Source organism: Ovis aries, chromosome 2 (assembly GCF_016772045.2).
Source record: "Ovis aries strain OAR_USU_Benz2616 breed Rambouillet chromosome 2, ARS-UI_Ramb_v3.0, whole genome shotgun sequence".
Taxonomy (NCBI): domain Eukaryota; kingdom Metazoa; phylum Chordata; class Mammalia; order Artiodactyla; family Bovidae; genus Ovis; species Ovis aries.
Genome location: NC_056055.1, coordinates 229,879,488 through 229,885,027, shown reverse-complemented (window position 1 = coordinate 229,885,027; position 5,540 = coordinate 229,879,488). Strand labels below are relative to the sequence as shown.

The 5,540-nt window shown below is 42.1% G+C and overlaps 1 non-coding gene across 1 annotated transcript; it reads left to right on the top strand.

The window, feature by feature from the left end:
• The first annotated feature begins 270 nt into the window (after positions 1-270).
• On the top strand, positions 271-374 carry LOC121818845 (U6 spliceosomal RNA). The gene has a single exon (XR_006058994.1). It is a non-coding gene; the product is annotated as a U6 spliceosomal RNA (small nuclear RNA).
• Positions 375-5,540: the final 5,166 nt, after the last annotated feature.

Sequence of the window (5,540 nt, the reverse complement as noted above, 5' to 3'; positions counted from 1 at the left end):
GAAGAAATGCAGACTGCCTAAGAGACCCCTGGGGCAACATTAAAAGCACCAACATTCACATTATAGGAGTGCCAGGAGGAGAAGAGAGAGAGAGGACTTGAGAAAATATTTGAAGAGATAATAGCTGAAAACTTCCTGAGCATGGGAAAGGAAATAGTCAACCAAGTCCAGGAAGCACAGAGAATCCAAGGAAAGATAAACCCAAGGATGAACACACCAAGACACATAGTAAACTGGCAAAATTAAAGACAGAGATAAAATATTAAAAGCGTGCTCGCCCGGCAGCACATATACTAAAATTGGAACGATACAGAGAAGATTAGCATGGCCCCTGCGCAAGGATGACAACAAATTCGTAGGCGTTCCATATTTTTAAAAGCAAAAATAAACAAATGGGATCTAATTAAAATTAAAAGCTTCTGCACAACAAAGGAAAATATAAGCAAGGTGAAAAGACAGCCTTCTGAATGGGAGAAAATAATAGCAAATGAAACAACTGACAAACAACTAATCTCAAAAATATACAAGCAACTTATGCAGCTCAATTCCAGAAAAATAAATGACCCAATCAAAAATGGGCCAAAGAACTAAATAGACATTTCTCAAAGAAGACATACGGATGGCTAACAAACACATGAAAAGATGCTCAACATCACTCATTATTAGAGAAATGCAAATCAAAACCACAATGAGGTACCACTTCACACCAGTCAGAATGGCTGCGATCCAAAATCTGCAAGCAATAAATGCTGGAGGGTGTGGAGAAAAGGAACCCTCCTACACTGTTGGTGGGAATGCAAACTAGTACAGCCACTATGGAGAACAGTGTGGAGATTCCTTAAAAAATTGCAAATAGAACTACCTTATGACCCAGCAATCCCACTGCTGGGCATACACACCGAGAAACCAGAATTGAAAGAGACACATGTACCCCAATGTTCATCGCAGCACTGTTTATAATAGCCAGGACATGGAAACAACCTAGATGTCCATCAGCAGATGAATGGATAAGAAAGCTGTGGTACATATACACAATGGAGTATTACTCAGCCGTTAAAAGAATTCATTTGAATCAGTTCTGATGAGATGGATGAAACTGGAGCCGATTATACAGAGTGAAGTAAGCCAGAAGAAAAACACCAATACAGTATACTAACACATATATATGGAATTTAGGAAGATGGCAATGACGACCCTGTATGCAAGACAGGAAAGAGACACAGATGTGTATAACGGACTTTTGGACTCAGAGGGAGAGAGGGTGGGATGATTTGGGAGAATGACATTCTAACATGTATACTATCATGTGAATTGAATCGCCAGTCTATGTCTGACGCAGGATGCAGCATGCTTGGGGGCTGGTGCATGGGGATGACCCAGAAAGATGTTATGGGAGGGAGGTGGGAGGGGTTCATGTTTGGGAATGCATGTAAAATTAAAGATTTTAAAATTTAAAAAATAAAAACTAAAAGAAAAAAATAAAATAAAATATTAAAAGCAACAAGGAAAACGACAACATACAAAGAAACTCTCGTCAGGCTATCAGCTGATTTCTCAACAGAAATTCTACAAGCCAGAAGGAATAGCATGATATACTTAAAGTGATGAAAGGGAAGAACCTACAACCAAGAATACTCTATCCAGCAAGACTGCTTCAGATCTGAAGGAGAAATGAAAGCTCTCCAGACAAGCAAAAGTTAAGAGAATTCAGCACCACTAAACCAGCTTTACAATAAATGCTAAAAGGAACTTCTCTAGGCAGAAACAAGAGAAGGAAAAGACAGAAATAAAACCAAAGAAATACAGAAAATAAATCCCAAACCATTAAGAAAACAGTAGTAGGATCCTATATAACAATAATTAGCTTAAATGTAAATGGATTAAATTCACCAACCAAAAGATGTAGACTGGCTGGGTGGATGAAAACATATGCACATATGTACTTCCACTTATCACATCACTCTTCTTGACATCCCCCCACCAAACTGTATGTAATTACTTTATATTGTTAAGTTAATCATGTTCCCATTATGGCTTGTAATTGTAATTATCTTTTTTTGGAGGGCGGTCTACCTGTTGACTGTGAAATCTGATAAAACATCTTTTACTATTGTGATTATGTTAAAAAATAAAAAAAAGCACAGCTATGCTTTCTCTGGGTTCCTGAGGTACTTATTTTATAAAAATTGACTGTTCATTAAAGATTACCCTGCCCCCACCAACAAAGAAAAAACTTGTGTGATGTCAGATGCTAAAACTATAATTTTGTGTAGCCCACACCTATCATCTGCTAGGAGGAAGTTCCTCCTTGTCATTTGTCTGTTAAATAATTGGGTAAACAAAAATAAGAAAGATTTCATCCCGTGGCTGGCCTTTTCCCATGCCTCTCTGGCTTTGAGACCCAGGGCCAGCCCATCGGTTCAGCCAGAAAATGGCCCAGGAGAATGTTTATCTGAAGTGACTGGTCTCCATCCAGCTGGCTCTGTGGGTGTTTCCTTCTTTTGCCCCAAGTAGCTTGCAGTAGTCCCCCTTGCTTGACTGTCTTGAGAATGGGGCCTGCCCAACCAGTCCAAAGAGCTCACTGCCAGTCTTTCTTGGGACTTACACTGCAGCTTCTGCATCAGAGACACCTGGGCTTGGGCACGTCCGTGCTTCTCCCAGGACGTTGGTGTCCCTGGATTGACAACTGGCATCTCTTTGTTAAGTTTACCTTTTGAAAGCTAGAGAAGGAAATCTTAATATGCCCTCCTTTGATTTACTTCTCACCATTGAGCAGTCTCTTCAGCTCCCCATTTCTGTTGCCCAGCGTCCTGGAAAAACTCTGGGGCACTCGTGAGCTCCTCAACTCTTCACTCACGTGAGCTCTAGGATGGTCATGTCTGACACACAGGCGACATTCTGAAGCCCCTGAGGCTGTTTTTCCCTACACCTTGCCCATCACTTTTCCGTCTCCAAACTAAAGATCTGACACATGACTACTTCATTCACAACAGAAAACTCAAAGTTATGAGGCTGCTATGCTAAAAATAGCAAGTTATCACGGCACGGGTGCTCAAGAAGGAAGTAAACAAAGTCTTGTGAGACTCTTCCAGGGAAAGTGGGCCAAAAAGCAGGAAAAGGGGTCGGTATATAAGGGTCTCCCCAGCAGAAGGCGGCATCCAACCTCCCATCTCCTGAGTCTCCCTCCTCACCTCTCCTGAGTCCTCTCTACTGACACCATGGGCTGCTGTGGTTGTGGAAGTTGTGGTGGCTGCGGTGGTGGCTGCGGTGGTGGCTGCGGTGGTGGCTGCGGCGGTGGCTGCGGCGGTGGCTGCGGTGGTGGCTGCGGTGGTGGCTGCAGCAGGTGCAACAGCTGCAGGTGCTACGGGTGGGCTGCTGCAGCAGCTGCTGCCTGCTGCTGCGGCTGCTGTGGGGCTGCTGCAGCGTCCCCGTGGTCTGCTGCCACCGCCGCACCTGCAGCTGCCACTCGTGTGGGAAGGGCTGTTGCCAGCAGAAGAGCTGCTGCCAGCAGAGTGCAGCTGCCAGAAGCAATGCTGCCACTAGGTGAGCTGGTCTGCAGGTGCTGCTGGGCGTCTGCTTGCTCCCACATGCAGGCAGTGGGGAGCACTGCTCCATTCATCTGTCTGCTCACTGTCTCTCTGCCACTTGAGCTTCCTAGGAATTTTCTCTTTGGTTGTGTATATCATACTTTGAGGCTTCAGTGACTCTTCATTTCTTGAGAGTGATGGCAGGATCTCTTATAAAATGACATCCAGTGGGAAAGATGGAGCTGCTTGTTCATCCTTAGGGTAGCGCTTGGCAGGTGCTGACGGTATGGTAGTTGTAGAGACCAACCTCTCTCAATTCAATCTTGTCTGCTTCTCGAGATCTGTTACCCTGCTGTGTACGATTTAGACTCTGTTGGGACTTTGTTTTAGTATCTTCTTTTTCTGCTTTGAGCAGTTCAAATCTTCATACCTTTAAAGTGTTTAAGCCATGGGAATAATTAAATTCAAAGCTGTGGCACCTCTAAGCACCTGATAGCAGCCCATAGCCCTGATCTCAGACTAGTAGCACTGAGATCCTCAATATTTGACCTGTAGCAGGTGTTCATTGTTTCTGTCCACCAAGTTTTGCCTTTGCCATCTCTAAGCACAACGGATTCCTGATTTTGCAACGCCTGCTTTATACTTCCAATTATTACACTGCCATCTTCTAAATGTCAAATAAAATAAACTAAATCATCCTCAAAATATTGACTCATAAGATCTTTTTAATGGTGGTAACCTCTGAGGGAAGATGGAGGGTTATGTTGAATAATGAGGAAAGAGACCTCCCTTGCTTGCTTGAATTGATTGTGAGCACAAACTACTTTAATGGAAGACCTACATTAATAAACATTAAAATTCTAAGTGTTTTGTCTGTTTCTCATCTATTTTGTGACCTGATTCCTTTTTCAAGGATATCTTAAGTGAACTGACAGTAATAGCCAAGAACATGTAAAGCTGGACAAAGTTTACCTCGGCTGTCAGAATTTCTGCCATTGTGATCCATGCATATTTCCTTCTCAGGCAAAACAACTGAAGTATGGATTTCACATGCAATTTAAATTTGATTTGTTAAGAGTGTCTTTTTGACAAGTGGGTTTCCTCAATTAAATTTAAAATCCTTGTTTAGTCACAAAGATTAATTTCCACAGATTTTTAGCCAACTGTCTAATTACAATCTAAATATCCTCTATAACAGAACACAGTACTGCTTCTCAGTTTAGAACTATATTTTCACATTTACTGTGAGCAAATCAGGTTTTGGAATTATGAAGCTTTTAGGTGAACTCTGCCATCTCTTTTGAAACAATGAATTTTACAGAAGATCACACTCATCCAGCCACCATCACGGCCATCATCACCATCCCAACCACAATCGCCAGCTTCACCACCATCAATTTGCTTTAAAAAAGAATGAATTGGAAGAGTAGCATTGAAACATGCACATTATCATATGCAAAACAGACAACCAGCTGGGATTTACTACCTATCTCAGGAAGATCAAACACAGGGCTCTGTGACAGCCTAGAGGATGGGAAGGCGCAGGAGGTGGGAGGAGTTTCGAAAGGGAAGAGACATACGTATTCCTATGGCTGATTCATGTTGATGTGGGGTAGAAACTAGCACAATATTGCAAAGCAAGTATCCTCTAAATAAAAATTTAAAAATAAAAATTGAAAGGAAGACTGATACAGAAACTTAAGAAACTCACCTTTCAATGGTCTTTTAAACAGTGTTTTCAAGGTCCCCATAAGCTACTTCTGAAAATGAGTAACAGATTGGAATGCACACAGAAAACAGTCACTCCTCTACAAAATCTGTAAGAATGCTGAATAATACTGTTTCTCGCGACAGCACTTAGTCTGAACCTTGACTTTTTAAGTACATGTCTTTTAATTCAGAAATTTCATAGCTTCAACAAAGGCATACTCTTTACAAGGCTATTCATGCTACAAATCAAACTTGAGTCTGCTACCCACACAGAAGCGAATCTATTGACCCCAGGTGGTGGGG